Source organism: Neolamprologus brichardi, chromosome 11 (assembly GCF_056152115.1).
Source record: "Neolamprologus brichardi isolate AB-2024 chromosome 11, ASM5615211v1, whole genome shotgun sequence".
Classification (NCBI taxonomy): Eukaryota; Metazoa; Chordata; class Actinopteri; order Cichliformes; family Cichlidae; genus Neolamprologus; species Neolamprologus brichardi.
In genome coordinates, this window is record NC_142114.1 from 5,194,779 (window position 1) to 5,219,375 (window position 24,597).

The window sequence follows — 24,597 nt, forward strand, 5'->3', positions numbered from 1 at the left end:
CGCTAAACCACTTTGTGCTGCTTGCATTTCAGTCATAGAACTAAACCTGATAACGAACTGTTGTATATTTATAGCTCCAAGATAGTGTCTCGTCACACCTTCTTGTCTATACCATATTACGTGACTGTATTCATGTCAGCTGCACTTTATTTAAATGCAGACATCTTTTCATTCCCTACATTTGTTATCACTTTGAAACAAATCCATCACACCTTTTTTGCACACATGATTTGAAGCCTGAACAAATCTTAGCAGAGCTTAATAAATGAAATCAATTCATGATTTTTACTTTTTTTTTTATTTATTTTTTTTTAAACAACCTGAATTCCTCAGTGGCGAGAACTAAACAAGGCTCCTACATTCATCCCAGCAGCCCATCCTCTCTCACCTGTGCAAATTACTGTGTGTAAACAGATTGGATCGCACTAGCTTCATGTGGTTAGCCACTTCCCTAGCTGGGACAGGCTCCACTCAGGAGAAATAAACCATTTCCTGTTCACCGAGGGAACGATATGCTCAACTGTAACATACTGTAATTCTTTCCAGACGCTGGGTAGATTTGATCTCGTTGGAAAAAGTGCAGTACTAACAGGAGACATGTTCAGTAATGCAGAATACTTTAAACACATTCATAGGTTTCATTTCTTTAATGGGTGCATGCTAAAATATTGAAAAAAAAACATGGAGTTAAACCCAGTGTGCTACCTGCAGTCATTTTAAATTACTCCATATAGGACAAGATGTCTTGTAATCCTTAATGTGGGTTCCTTAAGGGTCAGCTTGAATTAACAGTCATCTGGGCCCTTTATTTCCTTTGGGCGTGTAACTGTTTTAAACTCCCAAAGTAAACTCCACGCCTTGCAAATGTGTAGCTGTTCTGTTTCTTAGTCAGTGAAAAAGCTTATGTAAGTTTAAAAAAATATCATTTTATTGTAACATTATTCATTATTATTTATTGTTTGTGTCATCTCTCTGCGATACATACTTTATATGTAATCAGTCATCCAAACAGTTCATTATGAATTGGACACAAGAAACAGATTTGGCTGCAGATGCAGTGCAGAACCATCCTTGTTTGAACCCATGGAAGATCCTCCAGCGCCGGTTATATCTCAATGCATCTTCTAGTCTTCTGCTTAGTTATCACACTGATAATCCTAAAACTGTGAAAACAGACACTATCCTTAATTGGTTTGTATCATATCTCTGGAAAACGCATAGTTTACCGTCACTTCGGAGTGTAATTTGATGTCTTTTTTTAATGAATGCTATTGCAATCTTGGGCTAGAGCCTCAATGCTACTGATGACATCTAATCTTCGTGACAGCTTATTTTGCAGGCTGACTTCTCTTGATCTCCCACACTGATATGCAGAGTGTAAATGTTTGAATGTTTTATCGCACAAGTGAAAACGGGAAAGACAGAGGTTTAAAAATATGCGCTCAGTTGCAGTAGGCATTGGATTAATTATACAATGATTCAATATTTGCAGTATATTTAAATATTAAAAAACATTATGAACATTTAAAGTGAATGAGTTAGGAAGATCATTAATGGATAATGAGCTTAGGAATATACGATGTGTTATGTGTTAGTGCTTTGATAGGATCATAAATCCTATACACTTTTTATTTGGTTAACGGGAGCCTCACAAGGTCGCCTCATACCCTGCTCTAATTTTTAAGTCCGACCTTGTGTTGGCGCGTGTGTATGTGTGTGAGTGCGTGTGCATGTATATGTAATAAAGAAGAATTTCACTTAGTGTGGAGTCATATCCTGGCTAATCCACAGCCCAAAACGCACAAGCAGTAAGTTTCCTTGACCTCAAATGTTGTTAAAATATGCACGAGTGCAAAATATTGTTTCTTCCTCTTGATTTTACCTGATTTTCAACCTTCTTTTCTTCCTTTAATCTTTTTCTCTTGTTAGCCCACAGACTGTGTTCTGTAGTACCACAGGAGTTCTGTCGTCTGCAGAACAATTATGTCAATTATCTCGCATTTAAATGGTTTCCAGAGAGGAGTTCCTTGCCTAATAACAGTCAAATGAAGTGACAACTAACCAATTAATCTCACTCTAATTGCTCAGTAGGTACAGTCAATCAATCATAATGCCCCTCTCTCTGTACTTTCTCCCTTGCTTTCAGCACACATTTTACACTCGGTAGCTTGGCTCACTACATGTCAATCAAATATTAATTCATCCTTTCGCTCCTGAGGGGATGGAAGTGCATTCCAGTGTGTTGACTTCATGTCTATGCTGCTAGTCAGCACGTTTGACTTCTATCGTGACAATGTTTGCTTGAAAATGCTTTATGAGCAAATTAAAAGAGTAAAGCAACAGTAGAGATAGGGAGGCCATTCATTTCATAATTGCATGTTTGCAGCTTTGATCATGTTACATAGACAAACATTCGCTCACTGTTAGTCTATATTTAATAGTCTAAATTGCCAAATCACTGCTCCATATGCTAGAGACCAAGAGCCTTTGAACTGACAGTTTCACAGACTCGAATGTTATGATATATCTTGTGAGATTTACACTATGTGCAGCTTTGCTTTCTGCACCCTTGCACACATGTATCCAGAGCCACAAGCTTGAGGGAAGCACAGAGCTGTGCAGCTAAAATCTGCCTGAGTGCTTTACTGAAAGGATTTATTCCAGTGTCATTCCAGAAAAAAAAGGTCACATTTGCAATTTGCAGCAGTGGTGATGGAAATCTGAAAAACAAACTATTACTGTTTAGTACGTTTAAAAAAGTTGAAAAATGACACTTTAATGGGAGCTTTGTGAGGTTTTTGGGAGAGCTTATTTATATGGTCAGCATTATGAGGAGGTAGGGTTAGTGAGTGACTCATTAAAAAAAAGGAAACTGCAAAGAATGGGAGCCTGTGTTTTGTCCTAAAGTGGGAGAATCCGCTCGCCACTCCAAAGATTTGGAGTTCGTAACATAACACTGGGTTTCCCTACAAGTAATGCTAGTCAAAAATGGCCATCAAAAATCTATTGGTTTCTCTGAATCTTATTTTTTTGGCATAGCAAGATATTTTCACTGCGCACGTATTTACAATAATATCCAAGTTTTATTCCGGTCTTATTTATCCTGGCACATTTAATCTCAAGAGCTGCTCATTAAACGTCTGTCTTTAACAAATTCCCATCAGCGAGATGTTAGTCACCTGCACGCTATTAAAACATCACAACATTGAGATAGTCATTCTTAATAATTCTCTCATCATTAACACTTTACATCAGGTGCATCAGGGTCTGTGAGTGTGTGTCATTCACTACAAGTGCTTGAGTAAAAGTGCTAACAAAAAACTTGCTATTTTAACGGGGATGCCAGTTTATTTCATTTATTCTCCACAAAACTGCACTTTTATTATAAATCGTGTTTTGGACACTTTGGATTTTTGAAGTTGTGCCTTGAAGCTACTGCTCACTTATTTTAAATTTCTCAGTCTCCAAATGTTATTGCAATAAATGTGTTTATTGAGTCAAAACTTGTTCTGTGAATGGGTATTTTGTTCAGAGTGATCCCACGCAAATGCCATAGTACTGTCTTCTATGGTTAATGTAGTACACCCATAATGTCAGCGCTTATTATACTAGCTGTTGATTTTTCAAATTTGCATCCTTTTGCCCCTTTTGATGTGTATATTCATAGAAATTAAGCATAAACATCATCCCAAAGACTCAACTCAAAACAGAAATTTTGATTAGTAAATGTAAACCCCAGAGGAGCACTCAACAGTCAAGCAGATATCACTGCCAGCAAAGTCCTTGAAACTGCTGTGAACCTCAAATGTTTGCCGTTCACATCAGTGCAACAACACAGTTGATGTGGAATAGGCAGGCCTCCTGCCATATTTGCTGTTTCAGGATTTAGCCTGAAATAACAAAACAGTTCTTAATAGTTCTTAGTTAAGCTCTGCAGGGCCTACATGCAGTATAAAACTGACCGCAGTACTCTGGCATTACATGTAATTAGTTGCTGCCCAGCACTGCCCACCATGTATTCTGTCAACAACAAATGTATATCTGCAGGTTGTATTAACTGCAGCTATACATGAATTGGCTCAAAAGTCTGAAATTGATAGTGGGGGGAAGAAAAATGTGCCGTGTGGGCACGTATGCTTCGTCCCACACTGTCACGGCTCATGGTGTCAAATGTTGTTTGAAAATATTGTTTTCCCTCAGTGATGTTTAATTGTTCCTCAACCAATTCCCCTTTCCATTCTCATTCCCACCACTAATTAGGAATGGAATTTAACTAGCAATGACTTTAGCGCGGAATCAGAACACACCCAGCCATTATAAAAAACCTAGGGACCCATAATGTGGTGTGGACTTGGCCACTGAAACCATGGGGTGGAGAGACATGAGGAGAGAGCTGCTGCTTCTCTCTGCTGCTCTTTGCATTTTTGGTTCTGGTCTTTGTTGCCATTGGCCTGTCATGAGAAGTTTCTCTCTTCCCATTTTTAAATTGTTTTCTGTTTGTGTTCTTCTGCTCTTCTGGCTTTTTTTTTCTTGTTTTCCTCTCAACATCTCTCTGTTTCTCTCTTGACCTTTAGTGTCACCTCATTTTTTTTCCTCCACCCTCGCTCACACACACACACACACACGCACACACGCTCTTCCTCCTTCCCACTCTCTCCTGCCACAGTAAGACCTAATATGAACTTTTGCTAGGAGCTGAGATCTATTTTATTGCCAGTGTTACTGTGAATGCCTTCATAAATTTAATGCTGTAATGCCTTTGAACAGCCTTCAAGTCCTCAGATTCATAAACACACACACACACGCACACACACACACACACAGATACACGCACAGTTGCTCCCATTTTTTCCCACTTTTCTTCATGAACTTCCCAACACATGCACAATCGCACACGCACAGATGTGATGTGTGAATGAGGTCTTTGAGGTTGTTTTTGCTCACATCAGACACAGCAGTCCCAGTGTTTGTTTGCAATTTCCACTGGCTCCGGTCCACTCCACCAAACCCATGGGAATTTGTGGATCAGCATCTTCTCAAAAAGCTCCTGGGCGTCACAGTGTACGAGTGAGCACAGAGCGAGTGCAATGGGTGCAGTGATGCTGTTAGTTTTATGTGGTATTTCAGATGTACTCTATATGCCATAGTTTATGGTAGAATTTAATAGGCAGTGCTGTAGTTTAAGACTGACAGTGTCATTAAATTACTAAATCACTGCGAAAAAAATGTAAATATATACAGTTTGTCTTTTTCAGTTTCTTTTAGTAAATATTTCATTCTGAGTCCTGCAGAAAGTTAAGAGGCTCTTGAAATTAAATTTGATGTATGTTTCTCTTCATATTTTTGCTATTGAGTTTTACACACTGTATTATTATTCTCACACAATAACACTCAGAATACAGCCTACAAGGCTGCTTTTAACCAGAATATTTAAGGACTGTATAAGCTACAGTGTTTAGCTGCTGTTTAGCTGCTGTAATTTAAGCTAAATATATATACTGTGTAAAAAATGTCAAGACTGGAAGCTAACTACAGTGTTTTATGTAAATGCGGAGCAGATGTTCCTATTGAAGTGCTGTCAGTGTGTAAATAATGTTAAACATACACGGCAGCACAGTAACAGTGAAGCATTAGCACCTGCAGCAGGAACATACAGCAAATTTAAAAAAAATACATAAATAAAATTGAATTGAATTGAACCTGCCGTAGGTTGAAATTAATAATGCACAGTTCAGTAGAGGCACAGTAAGTTTGTGTCATGGGTTGTTTGGCTTGTGATATAGATCATAGGCATACACATGCATTAGGAGACATGTAAAGAAATCTTCAGAAAGATGAATAAAGGTTTGGCGTTTAGACTTCAAACTCACAGAGAACCGTCTCAGAGATCACATGAAATCATCTCGTGCAGCACGCCGCATTGTCATTCATAACCTGGAAGCAGACATCTGAAGCTTTGCGTGTAACTGGAGAGTAACACGTGTAGGTAAACAGTGTTACTGTTTGTTTCAGGTGTGTCAGAGTGAGGCTCAGTGGGAAAGATTGCTGTGTCTAGACAGGAGTGTGAGGGTAAGTGTTACACTTTCTCTTTGTTGTAACTTACAGCAAAGACGTCTCTCAGTTTTCACCCCCTGTTCTTTTTTCTGCAACCCTGATTATTTTTTCTGTTGCCTCCCTCTCTCTCTCTCTCTGTTTCTGTGCTCCTACAGCTGATTGCATAAATAATTTACAGCATGTAAATCCTTAGCAGCTGTTTGCTCCTTTTTGCCCCGTTTGTTCCTGTTTTCTTTCTTCCAGGTTAACACGGGACTTTTCTCAACCTCGTCACCTCTCCTCCCCTCTCTCTCCCTTTCTGCCTCTGTGCCTGGGGTTAACCTATCTTTCTTTCTCTCTAATTACACTGTTCTCAGTTCCAGCCCTTGTGTCTTCCCATGGGTTTCCATGTCTTTATGTAAGGAGTGGCTTTTTCTTGTATTGATGGGAATTTTGACTTGTAAGTCCATAGCTGATTGTTGTTGTGTATTTGCATGTGGATGTGTGTGTCTTCCACTGTGCGCTTCTGCATGTAGATTGCTGCTCCACAAGACAGCAACCGTGTGGCTTCAGACCCTTACAATCAAGACGCTTATATGGGCCTATTGTGATTACAGTTCTTAGCTGTGCCTATGTACAATTTCGTCTGTCACTCCAGGCTTCAAATCCTCTAAGAAGGATCTCCAATTCAAATTGCGCTGTCAAATTAAGTTTTCTTCTTCTTTTCTGCCGTAGTCCCCTCAATCCATTCCCTAGGTTGGACATGAAGCAATTTTATGTTAAAAAAGAAATAATAATAATACAAAAAAAAAAAAAAAGAGTCGCTCTGCACAAGAGAATCTATCAGAAAATTGTATGAGGCCAAATTCAAGGGGGGAAAAAAAGATGAACAACAAAAGGAAAACTTTACCTTTGGCTCTGTTAAGTCATTTCTTTTCCCCTATTCAATTTCCATTGTTTAAGACTGGGGCCGATCTTTCCAATATTGCTGCTAATCTAACTTCAAAGGGATGCCGGTATGTTAAAACACTTTTTAATTGTGATAAGGAATACGCTTTCATGCTTAAACCCCTTCTCCTCTGTTCGTCTGGACAGAACCCGCAAACACAGAGGCTGTTTTTTCACTCGGCAATTAAAATTAGAATTGGTCACATTTTTCACTGTCAGCCATTTCCTTTGCACACAAAGACATGCGGGCCACACAAGCGTGCGCGTACAGACATATGCAAACCCAGATACTACCATACAATACACATGGTGTTTTTGCTCAGTTGAACCATATCTAAAATAGCTTGCATGAAGACCATTAAAGAAGAAGAAGAAAAAAATCCTCCTCAAAACTAAAACAACCCTTAAGACCGTGCGGATCTGGTAGGGCTGATGACTCACCACAAGCTTCCCTGTTACTTCTACGAGACATGCGATGCAGGCTGCGCCTTGTTGTCCAGAGATAACAGATTAACATGATTGCTGAGTGAATCATTTGCACTCTAGTGCTTTTGACATGGAAGATTCTTGAGACTCTGATACTTGCGCAATATTTTGAAGCAGTGGAGCAGCAAGATGTAATTCTGTTGTGACAAAATCAATTTGGATAAAAGCACAATGTAAAAAGCAAGAGTGGCATGAAAATGAAGTATTGGTTACAGCTGATAGGGAAATTGTCTATTTTGCCTCAGAGCTTTGAATATGAGTGCGTCTTCATTTTTTTTTCATAAGAAGAGTGAAAATTTGAGGAATGGGGAAAAACAAATATACTGTGCTTGCTGCCCAACCCAGTCACATGATGGGTTTTTGTGTTTCACATCCAGGATGCATTTAAATGTACGTCTGTAAATCAAAGCTTTTTTAAATATACATGAAGTGGCTCAGTATTCTCCGAGAATAGTTGTAATCTGGAGAGATGTGTCCTTATGTCTTTGCTTATGGCCCATGTTGAACAGGGACATTTGTCATACTTAAAAATTAAATTTCCTCTGTTGCAGCTCCTCCTCCACACTTATTTATCTAGTCTTATATGATATGTGAAAAAGTGTAAGAGGTGGGTCACTGGATCCTTCTTTTCAAGGTTCATCAAAAACTCTTCTAGTGACAAAGAGCTGCTTTTTCTTCCCACTAGAACTCCATGAACAACAGAATCTGTCAGTAATAAAAAATACCAGCAATTTATCTGACCCTTGCTGAGCAAGCAAGACACAAAGTTGCAGAAATACGATGTATTACTGCTCCCCCTACAGTCAACTCACAGTTAGACAGATAGCCACTTATATTTGAGTGGTGATGATGTGTCTGTTCGTCACACGGAAGCAGACACACACACACAGACACACAAAAAAAATCGGCGCAGTCCTGTGACCACCCACCAAACTTCAACTACCATCTCCTGTAGGCTGCAAGAATGCTGGAGTGACAAAGGCAGCACTTTGGACAGCTGACGCAGGTTCAGGTGTGGGCCAATAACTTGCCTGTAGTGGAAAAGTCCTTTTGTGACTTTGCAGTCGAGACAGGCAGCTCTGTTCTTCCCTGCAGCAGCACTCACATTTCACACTCAGTTTGAGCATTTGCAGTATGTCAAAAATCCCGACTGAGTGTTTCGCTGACATCACTTAGACGAGGATTTGTTTCTGCATTTGAGGAACAAATTACTAGTGACGGCACAGAAGTAGAACCTTCTTGAATCCACGTCCACTCCGTCTAGATTCTTGTTTTTCAGTCTGAACCAGTTATGTGCATGTGCGGTTGTGTATGTGCTTAAATGTGTTCATGTATGCGCTTGTTTTCCTGTGAGATTTATTTGCGTGTGTGACTGCGCGTGTGACCCCGTGTGGCTGCGTGACCCGATTGTGAGTCTACAGTACTCGGCAGAGCGAGTGAGGTCTGTGAATCTGCTTTGCTTTTTTTTTGGGTTGTTGTGCAGCATGGCCTCATTACCCAGGTGTTTACCCCTAACCACAGGAAGCTCTTGTCAGTGACGACTGTCTGCCGGCAAACATTGCCTGAGGGAAAGAAAGACAGGGAGGAAGGAACCTAGCAAAAGAGAGACAGTAGAGGGGAGGCATGAGAATCAGAGATGTCTGTCTGTCTGCTTGTCTGTCTGACTATCTATATATCTGTATATACTGTATATGCTCTATATATACTTCTCTAAATGTGTGTGTGGTTGTGCCAGTCAAACCTTCACTGGCAGGTCACTGGGTTCTTCTGTTTCTCCACCAGTGAAGGGAGGGAGGATAAGAGACGGGGAGGGAGAGAGGAGAGGAGGCATACAAGCTGCTGACAGGGATTTATGAGCTGATAGTGTCAGACTGCAAGCACAACAACAGTCTCCCTGTCTCTGCCTGTCTGCTCATGGAGGGAGAGAGTGACAGAAAGAATGGAGGGGGTGTTGGAGGAAGAAGTGAGCCAGCAAAATGAGTTGAAAATGAAAGAGCAGAACAAGAGAGGAAGTGAGCCAGGGAATAAGGCAGGATCAGGATTGGGATGTTATTTTATTTGATTCTTTCTTTTCTCGTTTACTCTTTTCCTTTTATCACAATGTGTTTTTTTTCCTTCACAACCCTTCATTTACTCGCCTTTCAACATCACCTTTGTATGACTTGAATTGACTGTTGCGTTGGCTGATTTTAATTGTTTAGACCAATGATGTGAGTAAGAAACAGAGCGTTTCAGGCTGCTGTTGGTCTTGCACGGCCAAGAAGATGATGATGATGATGATGATGACAGTACAAACACTGTACAGAGATGACCAGACATTCATATGCTGGATGGCAACATTTCTTCCATTGTGTTGTTGTGACACATCAGTAGCTCAGATAAAGACGGTGATTATGCGTTTGATAAGCTGAGGCTACTGCAATGAAGTGTGAACAGTTGTTCCATTTTAAGAACTGTGCACGAATACATGCTAGCACAACTGTTCTTTGTAGTCGTGTGTCTGTGTGTGTGCGTAGAAGAGACAGAGTGGCTGTTTAGATATGTCATGGTGAATCACAGCTAAAGTGTTCACTGCTAGATGACACACAGTAATATATAGTAGTTGGACTGTCTGACTGTCTGGCGTATGAGAGATCCATTCTGGAGTTAATTTTGTCTAATTAATGTTGTAGGATAAATCCATAATAGCTGTCTTTAGGTTTGTTTCACAATATATTCCCATGTGGCTACAGTTAAGAAGATTGCTATTAGGTATACTTATGGTATATTTCAACTTTTTACATGTGGTACAGACATGCTGAGTGCTGTTGTCTGTTAATCGCATATTCTTAGGCCTAAAAATATGTTGCACTTATAGACAACCTATAAACTTAATTTCCCAAATTGATTTCCAGTTTTGGAAGTTGTATAATTGTGCCTGGAATACCATGCCCTGTTGAATGTTATGACTGTGATAATGACTGTGATAATAACAGTGATCCAGATGTGAAGTCTGCCAGACTGGCATGTTGGGGGAAAAAGCAGCCTGACTGTGCACAGCATACATGCCCCCTGGGAATAATACAGACATCTAGTGATTTATATGTCAGTTCTTTTTTTTTCTTTTTTTTAATGACATAGTATTAAAGAGCAGTGATTCATGAGGCTCTTTTCATTTCACATCGAAACTCTGACTTGTTTCAGGCTATAGCTTACACTTTCCAGTATGCTTAGTAATGATCCTACAATAACTTTCCCAGAATTTCAAATGGCAGCCTCGTTCTTTCAGAATTCTTGTCTGTAGATAATAGTCACAGCCCCTGTGCTCCAAATATTGATTCAGTGACGACAACGCCAGTTGGGCATAGATACCCTACGGTGCAGATCCTTCATAAGAAAAGCTGGCCCTGTGGTTGGTGCTTTTTTCCAACCAGTAACAGTACAGCGTGGTGAGGAGAGTGACAGTTTGGGATTATTTTGTTTTTTGGACAGCTAGTGGTAAAAGATAAGGGCAGAAAGCAAGGCAATCTATGAAATTTAGAAAGAGCATCTTGCACTGTTGAGGCCCAAATCTGAGCTGCACTGAATGTTATCACAAAGGTAGTTTGGATCCTTTAAAAATGAACTTCATATTCCACCAGTTTCAAACAAATATCTCAGTCATAGGAGTATGTACTATAGGCGTATGTGCTATGTGGTAGCCCTGTTATAAGAATTCTGTAGCTAAAGGGGCAACAATAAGCATCTGTGGTGATTTGATGCAATACCTGTTACCAGTGTTGGTCAAGTTACTTGAAAAAAGTAATCAGTAATTAATTACTGATTACTTCCCCAAAAAAGTAATCCCGTTACTTTACTGATTACTTATTTTCAAAAGTAATTAATTACTTAGTTACTTAGTTACTTAGTTACTTTTTAAAAACATGATTTACAACCTGAATAGGCGATAAAGCGATAGATCTTTCAGCCCAATTCTACTTTTTCTACATAATCCATCATACAAAATGTAATCAAATGGAAAAGTCTCTTTTTAAAACTTGTTTTGTTATTTTTAATCTTTTAACTTTATGCATGAAGCAAAATTTTAATTATATGCACCATTCTGTGACTGGAAGAAATTAGTTTAACATTTAAACCTATTTTCTGCACATTCCAGCACATACATACATACACACACACACACACACACACACACACACACACACACACACATATATATATATATATATATATATATATATATATATATATATATATACATATACATATACATATACATATATATATATATATATATATATATATATATATATACATATATACATATATATATATATATATATATATATATATATATATATATATATATATATATATATACATATATACATGTGTGTGTTTACACTCACTCTTTCAGATGCAAGTAAAACACAGCAGAAAATAAATAAAGTCAAGACTAGCGGTCCTTTTGCTCTATTTTCACCTGTAAAGCAGGAGTAGGGTAGGCGGAGGGTTATCCTGGTGCAGGTGTGCCGCAGCGGTCAGTGGAAGGATACGGCAGTTTCTCTGTGAGTTTCCCATTACGTCGTAGCGCACTCGGTGCTTGCTTGGAAGTTTAGGGGGTTTTTTTCGCTGTAAAAAGAAGTTTTCTTCCCACGCACAACGGACACTAATGTTTTTGTCACTTTTTACGGAATCAAACTCAAAATAAGGTCAGTACGTCCACGCTTTAAACGCTGCACGCTCATACTCTCTCCCGCACTCGATATATGATCCATTGTTGATCTGCACACAGCTGTTGTCACACACCTCGCACTCGCTTACGTCACTGTCATGAGACATTCTCGCAAGAAAATCACGGTTTTAGTAACGCAGTAACGCAGCGTTCCTACGGGAAAGTAACGGTAATCTAATTACCGTTTTTGCAATAGTAATCCCTTACTTTACTCGTTACTTGAAAAAAGTAATCGGATTACAGTAACGCGTTACAAGTAACGCGTTACTGCCCATCTCTGCCTGTTACTCAAGGTAACCAAAACATTTCAACGAAAGATAGCAACTGTTGTTTTTACCCATCATATTTCTGCTTTGTTAAAACCCAGCCACATGGGGGCCACAAACATACCTCCTCTTGTCTGAAGAGTCGCAAACATGCAGATCATCGGTAAGAATTGTGATGTGTAGTGAGATTAGGTAACAGGTGAAAGAGAGCTGGGAGAGGTGGAGGTGTTCACCAGTGAGAAGAGGAAGAACAGCAGTAGAAGCGCAACATTTCATGTGTCACAGTGAGAGGGAGACAGGTGGAAAGGTGAAGATGCAAGGAGAGAAAGAGATAGTGAAGGTAAGGTTGTTTATACACTAGGGGTTCACCATTCCAGAGAACAAGCAGTGCACAAGAGAGGTGAATAAGAGAGTGGGGTGGGTGGAGACGAGTGTTTGCTGTGATTTGTGACAGAAAGACAGCAGCCAGAGTAAAAGGGAAGGTTTACAAGATATTAGTGAGACCTGCTATGATGTATGATTTGGAGACCGTGTCACTGAGAAAACAGGAGGCGGCAGCAGAATTGTATTTCTAAGATTTTCAGTGGTGAGAAAGTGGCAACCACTAAAGGGAGAGAAGAAGAAGATATTCGGCTTCTTTTACCCTTTTGAATTAATTGAAACTTTAATCCATAAAGACTAAATGCACTAAAATTAAAAATTCTTATATCTGTTTCTTATGTATGTGTTTGCACAGTGCAGATCTACACAGAAGCTTACAGGAAACTGAAGAAGACGGGTGAGGTTAAAGAGGACAGCACGATGGAAAAAACAAGAATGAAAGCAGCCGGTGATAAATATTAACTTTTGTGGAACATTTTGTGCATTTGCATCACTAAAAGTCCTCATATATAGCTGTTTGTCATCGCCTTAAACTGCATGAATTTGATTTTAAAAATACGGGTGTCATGTAGCGGTTCGAGTTAGAAGCTCGGAATATGCAATCACATCTGTAAGAGTTACATTTCGCAGCTCATTGTATCTCTGACTGCAAAATAAAGTTTGATAAAAAATCTGTTTTTGTGTTATTACTATGTTGTATGGAAATAAAGAAAAAAAATGATGACAACACTTTTTAAATGCTTTTTTGTAAATCTGTTTTTTAAAAAAAAAATAAAAATTCTCTGCACAAGGGCCTGGTAATTAAAAGGGACAAGGGCCTCAGTGTGGCATTTCCTGTATGCTATAGGAACATCACTGTGGATTTTATGTGAAACATTCAGAAGTGGTGGATGTCACAACAATCATAGCCACTAACCTGTGCTAGTCTGGTAAAACACGCTAAAAGCCCGTTGATGTTGAGTCCCTCACTGGGGTGAAAGTCACTATCGTTTCTGTTTCTGTGCGCACGTCTGTGTTTTTGTGCATGTGTGCACATGTGTTTGTCTGCCCTTACACTGAGCTGAAGAGAAAGTAGTTTCAAAGGGACTCACATGTAATTACATGCACTCGGCAAGTGACAATCTACATGCACACACACGCGCGCACACACACAGGTGAAAGGTGACTAAATTCCCTCTTTACATCTTTACATTGCAAATTCTTTGTTGAACAGTGTATCTAGGAAAAGTTCCAACACAACAGTGTATTCACATATATACTCTCTGTATATGTGCATTTTAACTCTCAAGAAGTAGCTTTTACAATTTGACCAAAAGGGAACAAATGCTACATTAAGAACATCTATTCATACAATATGTAAAACTCTGGAGAAGTATGTCCAGCACTGCAAAACATCTAGACTTCCACTTTCATCGTCACAACATAGATTATCAATGAATATCAATGAATATTGCATTGTTTTGAGAAAAAAAATCTAAAATAACATAAAGAACTTTAATGATCACTCAGGAGACTCGTGAAAATATGAAGCTTTACTTTTCATATGAGAATACCAGCAGTCTGGGAATGCTCAGAGGTACAGAACCAAGTGCCTCTTCCTCTGCTTTCAGAGAGAGAAGAGAGGTAATTATTTTTCCTTCCACGTCTGCATCTTAAAGCTCTTTAAATAGTTTAGAGTTGAGCAGCTCGCTACAGTATGCTGTGATAATGATGGTGGTGACTTTAGATGAAAAATATCTCACGTCTGTAATTTGATTTGAGTTTGATCGGAGGTGACTTTTAACTCATAGGGTAGGGAAACCTAGGCGTAGGCTTGCTTTTACAATATGCTTATTGACCAGTTCTTTATCCTCATAGGGCCAATATAAAAACAACAAGTTCATATCGCAGTACCAAATATGAAGTCAAAAATCCCTATACTAGAAAATGCTGCAGCAGGCTCCTACTCAGCGCAGCGCCATGGCAACTTAACGCACAATTTTATGTTAATCCATCCAGAAGTTCTTTAGAGGTTCTTTAGCTACATAATCCTGTCCCATAACGCCACTGCCATGGCTAAAGAGTAGAAAAAAAATGTTTTTTATATAAGAATGTCCATTTTCAGCCAGCATAGAGCATGTGAAATACCAGAGCAGGGTTTGCTTAGGGACGAACTTCGAGGCCGGCCTATCTTTTTCCTTCTATCTTTGCATGCGGTTACTAACACCAGCTTCCCTCGTCAGAGACGACCCCCCGCCTCACTTGTTCACCCACCATATTTTCCACCTACAGTTTATCGCACTTCCTCTTATTCTGCTCAAGGCCCCTAGTCTGTCTGCCAGACAGGAAAAACAAAGACTTTGGGACTATCATTACGCTCCAAATGGTATATTACACTGTACCTCATTGAATATTCAGTAGTGTTACACAGTATCTATTTAAGAAAAACTAAAATAAATTAGATACTTAGGAAGTTATGGACATAATTTAAGTTAGCTTTCATCTGTGTCCTCATTCATGCAAACTGGTATTTGAGACACGAGCTGTGCTTTAAACTTTAATTTAATTTGGTAAAGAGCCGAGAAACACAGCCGACTTATCAGATGGACACACGTACAAGCACGCATGTTTAACTGCACGCAAGGTGTCAGTTGAATTGCTGTCCTTGTTTCACAGTTTCAGGCCAAGAGTGAAACTATATTTGAGGACAAAACTCACTAATGTTTAAATGACATGCTTGACATCAAATACTTATCAACTAAAATAAGCAGGGCAACAGCTATATTTACCCTATCACATGAATTTATTCCAAAACTGGAATGATTTTATTGAAGTTTTATGTTTTGTTGGTCAATACCTCTCACTACGTAATTGCAATTTATTAATTAATTAAAGAAAATGTCACCAGTACAAATTTTCAGGCTTAAATAATTGTAAGAGACAATTAAGTGTGTAATAGTATATTATGACTGCTATGTCCAATTAATTGCTGGAATGTATCTTCTTCCACTTGTTAGCTGCCATGACTGTTTTTTCCCTCCTATGTACCTCAGCCAGGATGTGCACAAGTCTGCCAGCCGTTAGCCCCACAGAGGAAGTGTGCAGGAAATGAGATCAGCCTTAAACAGAGGTAACGCCTAAGCCTGAACCACTGACACCAGACCAATAACTGTCACTCATTGCACCTGATGCAGAGATACTAAAAATGTAGCAAATAACAGGAAAGTAACATAAAGTCACAGTAACAGAACAGAACAGAAACGATCAACACAGCAGAGGCATCAAAGAGAAAAGCAAATCATATGAAAGAAAACTAGAACTGAACTTAAAGAAGGGATAGGCTTGAAAAGACAATGAGATCAGATCAAATTTAGCAGAAGAGAACAGAGAAAAGAAAGATGTGCAGCTTTTAGAATCACACATATTCTGGTAGAAAAGATAACAGTGTTAAAGTTAGGCTGAATCTATGTGTAACCAAGACTACATTGTTGCATTTTGCTTTACAAGGCAACAGAATAGACTAAAACATTACAGCCAAGACCACATTAAAACGAAACAGCCCCGTGATGCTCAGAAGAAAGAAGAAAATTACTTGTATTAACTTTTAGATATAATATATTTGGAAAATATGATGTTTCAATAGCTAAAACTACCAATTCTGTGGGCAAACTTATACAGTAACTGCTGCTACGGCCTGTACGTATTCTTGTTACCATGATGAAAAACACATTTCGAAACTTCACAGAGGAAACCAGGCCTGGCAGTACTGTGTGCGCACATGTGGATGTGAGTATATGTTGTGCATTTGTATACACTGATCTCAGCACGCACATCAGTGCACATCAGAATGAAAAAGAAAACACTGCGTGTTTTTTTTTTTTTTCATTGAGCGCACAGACAGGAAGAAGGAGCAACCATGTACACTATATCCAAGCACAACAACTTTTTTTTCTCCTTGAAATGCAATACACAACTGCAGTTAGCAGAAACCTGCTTTGTTATACAAGTTTATGTTCTATTTTCATTAAACCCCTGCATAAATTTGTCAGTTTTTTTAAAGTGCCCGAATATATACAAATGCAGTCTCTGGGTGTACTTTTATGACAACTAAATACGAGGGCAATCCCAAAAGTAAGGTCTCCAAAGCAGTGGCGACGTAGAGAAACTGTTCATACAGCTGCTGGCTACACTGCTGTGATGGGTGCTTCCTCCAAACAAGCATGCATGGCTTCGCTGGGATGTTCAATCTTGGCTCGGCAGCCCTTGAAAATGGAGCTCCCGTTGAACGCTACCACCAAGTGCAAAGTTCGCGCAGTTAAACCAGTTGAAATTCATCGCCACTTGACAGAAGTGTACGGACACTCATGCATAGATGTCAAAAATGTTTGTTCCCTAAGTTGAAAGAGCATTTGTCCGGAAGGCGATTCTGCTCTGACGAAGAGGTCAAAGATGACGTTCAATGCTTACTGAAGGACAGGGCAGCAAGCTGCTATGACATGGGCATTCTAAAACTGCCACAGCGTCTACAAAAATGCTTCGACCGAAATGGTGATTACGTAGAAAAGAAAATAATTCTTCAGCCTTAAAAATCATGTAGATATTATAGAAAGTAAACGGAGTGATTTTCTAACGAAGACCTTCGTATATCAGAGACTCTGCAGTTGTCAATCACTTTCTTATTTACTTTATAACTTAGCCGCTTGAACTGCTCACCGATCCATCTGCTTGACCGTGTAGTGGCGCATGTATGAATATTTGTTGAAGAGCAGCTTTTGTATTAAAGCCACTCTTTTCGAATAAAAGATACCAGATAAGTAATGTATGCATGACCCTTTATTCAAATATAATAAGGTCCATTTTGTACTTAAGGGCCATTAAAAGTACTTAGTAAAATTTAGAAATGTTAATCTCTGTCTGCAGATGGGAATCTTTGTCAGACAGACACTTGCCTCGATGAAAAAATAGCCAAATGCAGCAGGAGTTATGAATAATAATAGTGTAACAAAAATAATACTAATGTTTCGTAGCTGTGAACTGTCACCTGACCGAAAAATATAATTAACATATGGTGATATTCAAGGCTTTGTAACACATTACGTGATTCAATGAGTGACTGATGAAGCGGGTAAATATACGAACAAATAAATGAATAGGTAATGAAATGATTAATTATTTAGTTAGTTAAACAAACCAAGCAAGCGCCAGACACTAACAATGCTCAAAAGCATCATTATCATACCTGCATAATCACACCCTTGCACAAAATGTCACATGGTTTTAACACCATTTTAAACCTATTTATGTACTTTTAACCACGCATACCTAAATCCCACTTTGCATACTTTATTGGCATGCACTTCTCAGAAAACACACAGAACATGTGAACTCTTGGTTCTTAAATGACTATCACTTTGCTCCGCTCTTTATAAATGTCATGTTGTTGTCAAGTTAGGATATTTATTTAAGACATACCAGTCTACATCCTACAATTTACCTTTAGAAGCAGCCCTGCTAGTGTGGAATCACTGATAGTGATAGGTTACAATTAATCAGAGATTCTCTGTTAGATCAAGACTTTATCTCCACTGGAAAATCAACCCCTGCTCCTACACATCAGTCTGATAGAAGAGTAGCTGGAAGAGAATCAGGAAGAAAAAGGCATAGAACAAATTATAGGGCCATGGGTGTGACAGAGCATTGCATTCCAGAGGCAGACTCTCAACTGTATAACTCTGGAAGTGAATCAGTCTAATATTGTGATCCCAGATATCCACTGTCGGTTTGGAACAATTCTTGACATGATGTCTGCTGCCATGTACAAATGCCCTGACATATGTAGGGCCACGAGTGAGCTTAAGAAGGGTATCGTGAAGCATGTAGCTTTAAGGTTTTTTTTGAAAACCAGTGGCTTTCAGTAATAGCCTGCTCCACTTTATTACCATCAACATTTTCCAGATATATTTTTTGGTGAGGTATAAAACAAGGCTTCCTTTTACCCATTTTGAAACCAAGAACTCGGCTTCCCTCTAATGAAGGGTGAAGAAAAAAAGGTGTACAGAGAAGAGGATAAAGACTGAAGAAGTTAAAATGTAGAACAACGTTACTGTTTGACCGATGTGTGCTTGTGGTGGTCATCAGGGTCATCATGATGAAATGTGGTGGTCAAACAATGAAGCTGTTCCAATTAGCAAAAAGTATTGCTGCATCTATAACCTCTTATTAAGGTTATTATTAAAGCCTGCGTTTAAACAGTTTGTCTCACTGATATCGACGTCTCTTTTTCAAGCGAGTGTTTACACATAAACACAAGACATATACAGTTTAGGAGTAGAAGGATGGGCAGACAGAAATAATGTAGCTTCACAGGTTTTTGTAGCTCATTCAATTTCTAGGCACCATATTATTTTAAATACAGTTTTACGAAGTACCGTGTGACTAAGAGGCACAGCTAATTTTAAAATGTCTTGCAACCTGACTTCGAAAGCACTGTAGTTAAATGTAATCAAAGGGCTGGGGCAACCAGTCAGGTTTTGTAAATAAACACCTTACAAAGATGCTCTCTCTCACTAGCCAAGTATGACCATGCCAGTTTGTCATGTAACCTGGTGGGAAAAGCAGCATCAACTTTGATAAACTGCAATTCACTGTGATACGCAGAATCAAATGGCTGCAGGGTAGATGGAGATAAGTCTGAATAGTCATATTAAGTGTAATGTAATAAAAGGCAGTTTAAAAATAAATAAAAATCACAAAAAGTGACTGCTGACTTATTTTATGCCAAATGAAAAACAAATCATGATCCTTAGCTTAGTGTCCAAATCTTTTTTATCTTTTACAAAACATTAAAATACTGCTATCTTGGACACTTACAGGATAGTTGGACACTTGCAGGTAGTTAAGTCTTAACTAAATAATATTCGACTCAGATTAACAAGTGAAACAGAACTGTAATATGTTGATAGGATGAAAGCCTTAGCCGCCTCAGTAGCTCCCTGGATCAAGAGACTGTATTCTCAGAATTCTATTAACAAGTTGATCGCTCTCTGTTTTCTAAGTTTTGTAAGCTGGCCATCTGTAACCCTGCAATACCTGTTAGGGTAGGTGACTTCACCAAGAAAGGAGCAGGAGAGAGAAACTATTCAAGTGAGGTCTTGCTCCACCAGAGGGAGCAAACCACGGGCAATATATATGCTCCTTGTGTATGTAGGAAAAACATATTTGATACTAAAGTCGGGCAGAAGAGATTCCTCCAGTGTGGGGCACACATCTGCACTCTCCTTAAAATTAAAGGTAGCCTCCACAAGGTTTTTCACACGTCTCGTTTTTACTTAGAGGAAAGACAGTCGCTACATCTACATCCTCCTCGTGTTTTTCCCCCTGTTTCAGTCCTAGAGTGGCAGTATGTGATGGACTGTGGAAGCACTTTTCTCTTCCTAGTGTAGTTTCAATCCTTTTAATTTACCCTGAGTACTAAGAGTGGAAGCCTGAACCATAATTGCTGATTATTCACCTGGACTGTATTCTATATTGTTTTCCCAAAGAGGGCAAAAACTTATCATGATCATCTTTACATGGCACAAAAATAGCACAAGGATGTCCCTAGTGGCGTGCCATACTTCATCTGCTATTACTCTTGTAAAGACAGGGACCGGCAGCAGAAAGGAAGCGCTCACCTCTTTGTCTGATGCAAACACGACTAGCTTTGTGGAATTAACATATCTAAAAGCTGGAGTCGTTCTTACTGAGCGAGACACATATTCAGTATTGAATATGTTTGTTGGTGACTGCAAGCAATAGGCTACCCCTCAGGGGCATCGAGGCATCAACTACCTGAGGCTTGTAGGGTCCTTTGTTCTGATTTTGCTTATACTCTTATACAGTAATAGGACAGAGACGTCAACTTTACTGAGCTGGAATACAGTTATTTCAATTGCTGCTAGCTGGCTTATAATGTCAAGAGTCCTCCTCTGCATGTAAGTTCATAAAATTGCAAGCAGTACAGTTGTAAAGGGAATCACATCCATCATAGCCAGAAGTGAAAATCCAGAGCAAGTGAAACAATTCAGGATCTCTGACAGATACGTCAACAGTAAAACATACAGCACGACTGCGCAAACATACAGAAATATCAACACTTACATATGCAATATGATACACAGCAGAGGGAGTCTATGACAGAAAAAAGTATTAAATGACAAAGAACATATTCTATGAATCTTTAAAAAGCTATTATCAGTATCTTATTATATGTATACAGCGTATATATTTACATAAAATATGCCTTCTAAATGTCATTTGCACAGCATACTCTACTGTTTCATTTGTTCTAGGAAACAAGGGCAAACTAATTTAGCAAAACAGAGTCGGCTGGCTGATGCAACACAGTGAAATTTTAGGAGCAATCATGCACAATGAACCACTTCTGTCAGACCACCTATCGAGCTGCATGTGTGTGCTTGTGCATGTGTGTGTACAAATCAGTGTCAATATTTTTGTGTACTGTATGTGTGTAGGTGTCTAAGTGTGCACCTGTCACTAATGTACATAAGAAATTCATGTCTTCTCTGTTCTTCACTCCTACAGTGCAGCCTGAAGGCAATTTTCATCACTACCTCATGCAACTGCAGGTGTTTATTGTGGCCTGCTCCTAGTATCTTGCTGAAGTTTTGGCTGTAGGGGATATGATCCGAAAATCCCTCCACTTGAGCTGTGCCATGTAATTTAAACTGAAATCCATAATAAGTCTGCTCAGAACAGTGCTACTGTTGTGGCTTATTTGTCACTGTTGTAGGTGAAAACTGCTATTATTTTTGTGTATTTATCCATCCATCCATCCGAGGAAGAGAGAGTCTGCCAAGACTCATGTCCAGACCCATATAAGAGGCATGAAAATAAATAAATAAAGGCTTGGAACTGACTTGATGTCAGATCTAAGCACAGCAGGCCATTTATTTTTTAAAGGTGCATGGTTAGATTTGGAAATGGGTGTATCACAATCTAAATTGCAATCTTTGTAAAGTAGTTTGGTTCCCAAATTTTACCAAACAGCAAGTGAAAGCAAAAGTACACAAATTAAGGATGAAAAAAAAAATAGTGCCCGAATGAGAAGAGCCAAAACAGAGTCAACAAAAAATATATAACACAAATGATTTTTGTGTCTTGATAGACATGACATGGAGTCTAACTTGAGCTATGGGTTGCTTTTACAACAGCATCAGATCAATCATAACCCATTTTTAACACTTCTAGGGTACATTTGATCTGTTTCTCAACCTGAAAAGCCTGGTGATTGGCTTGGCTCAGTTTAATCTAGTTCAGCCTCCCTCTTTCTCTCAGTTTCTCTCCTCCATTCCAGCTCCTCTCTGGGAGTTGACCACCCTTTGGCTACTCTACTTGATTTCTTCCATGACTATACTTTTCTAACAGCTTCCTGATTGCCTCGCTCTTGACCTTTATATAAAGATGAAGCTGAACATGAAACTCTGTATGCCTACAGATTAACCCCCTAAGTAACTTGAAATATTGGAGACTTAGCTAATAAACAAATACATTAGGAACAGGGTACCATACAAATGTTGTGGTCCACTGAATTTTATGACATCTTCAACATAAAAATGTGGATGACATTATATTTAATGTTTCTAATTTGAGCTTGGTTCATTCGGCCTTTTCCCTTTGTCTCCTGTAATGGCTAAAGATCAGCATTTTTTCATTTAGTATAATGAAATCATTCAACAATGAAATATCACTGAGCTTTTTAACAATACAGCTGCAATACAATCTATGTATAAATATAGGTAATTAAAAACCGTTTAAATAGAATGATGATGCAAATGTTATGTAATGTTATGTTTGCATAACTAGAGTACTTTAATACAATATTATATTTGTCTAACACATACAAAACAACCAGACAGTTTTTAATTATTCCACCGTGTCTCTTTGTCCTGTCTTGCTCCCCATCACCCCCAACCAGTCCTATCAAATGGCTCCCAGTCCCTGAACCCCAGGGAAGGGAGTTTTGTCTTCCCACTGTCACCAAAGCGCTTGCTTATAGGAGGTCAAACGATTGTTGGAATATCTCTGTTTTCTCTGGATTCTCTGTTTTCTCTGTAGTATTGTACGGTCTTTACCTTACAATATAAAATGCCCCGAGGCAGCTGCTGTGATTTGGTGCTATATCAATGAAATTTAATTAAAAAATTTAACTAATTAGTCTGTGGTATACTGATGGTAAGAAAAATAACTTTAGCAGCAGCTTTGTGGCTGTGTATTGCACACTAAAACTTAATAGATGAAGCTGGCTAGCCAATATAACAAATGACAAGTCCAAATATGATAACATCTTCCCCTAAAAATCTAACATGGCAGTGGAAAAAAATGCTGTTTTGAGACTTCAAAACGCAGAATTGAAAACCAACAGGTGCTGCAGCACTGCAGACATTTCTATGTATACACTGTTTCTATAGGAGAAACAAGATCTTTACTGCATCTTTGATGAGTTGCCTACTGAGATCTGGCCTCCTTCTTGGCAGCCAACTAAGCTTGCCCCTGCTTATACATTTGCTCCTGAGCTGCTACAAGTAAATGTTACAAATCTATACTTAGTACTTGCTTTAGTCCTATTTCTATTGTCTTCCTTCTATTCTCTATGTTACTTGTTAAGCACCTTGGCATACCCTTGGTTTTTTAAGTGTGCTTTATAAATAAAGTTTATTATTATTATTATTATTATTATTATTATTATGTTTGACTGATTAAACATGGCTCTTTTTCACATCATGCTTTGTTCAAATCAATCACTAAATCAGATTTGTGTCAGATTGTGTATAGTTCATTTTTATTATGTATTTATGAATCAAACCATACCTACAGTACTCTACAATCAGGCTCAGCCTTGCGTAATCAGGTCAGTAATTCTTGTCATCGATGAATGTCAGATTATCAATAATATATTTCATCTGGAAGAAAAGCTGTTTGCTTTGAGAGCTCATTCTTCAGTGTATTTTCTATGATTCCCTGTATTCTAAGTATTTAGACAATGAAACACTGATAACTTAATTACCTTGGATGTGAAATGACAGCAGTTATTTAATTGTTCACTTTATATGGCTAAATGCGGCCTTTAATTAAAGCTGCCAGTCATTTGCCTCATAATTAGTGTGTCATGCCATATTTAGTAAAGCAATAACAACAGGGTGCCAAAACATTAGAATGTCACATCTGAATGGACCTCAGCCAATTACTTTGCATTGACTTACATCACTGACAATGAGCTGAAATTGTCTCTGTTTAACAGGTGGACATTCTCTGAAGTCAATTAGCGCATTTTTTTTTCTCTCTTCCTCTTTAAACAATCAGTACCATCACCAACAGTTGATTACAGCAGAAACTGTGGGAAGAAGCACTCAAATGCCTTTGGTTAATCTTTGTGTTGTGAGAGAAAAGCAAATCTGTTTCAAGTAGTGTAACAATGTACTGATACAAAATGTTAGCATGTTTGGCTAGAAAAGTATATACAATATGATTATGTGAGTTGCTAATGATGAACTAGTTTTATATTAGTCCCATCATTCCATTTTGCCTATTACCATTTACCAATCACACTTATCTATGTGAACTGCTCCACAGGCCTTAAAAACGGTAACATACTGACAGAAATGCTATGCTAATATGCTAATTGATTAGTTTAAGCAGGGTATTTCTATTTACAATGACATGCGCAGCTGTGTTTAAGGCTAAACATTCCATTCCATCAAAAGTGCGAAATCAGAGTTCTGGTTCAACTGA

The 24,597-nt window shown here is 38.6% G+C and overlaps 1 long non-coding RNA gene across 3 annotated transcripts in view; it reads left to right on the top strand.

Annotated features, from left to right (window-relative positions):
- LOC102785160 (uncharacterized) overlaps positions 1-13,467 on the top strand; it is a 101,717-nt gene extending 88,250 nt beyond the window's left edge. For all 3 annotated transcript variants that reach the window (XR_004844080.2, XR_437434.3, XR_004844079.2), the window contains 2 exons: positions 6,013-6,069; positions 13,184-13,467. This is a non-coding gene — a long non-coding RNA (uncharacterized LOC102785160). The remainder of the gene's footprint in view (positions 1-6,012; positions 6,070-13,183) is intronic.
- The last annotated feature ends 11,130 nt before the right edge of the window (positions 13,468-24,597 follow it).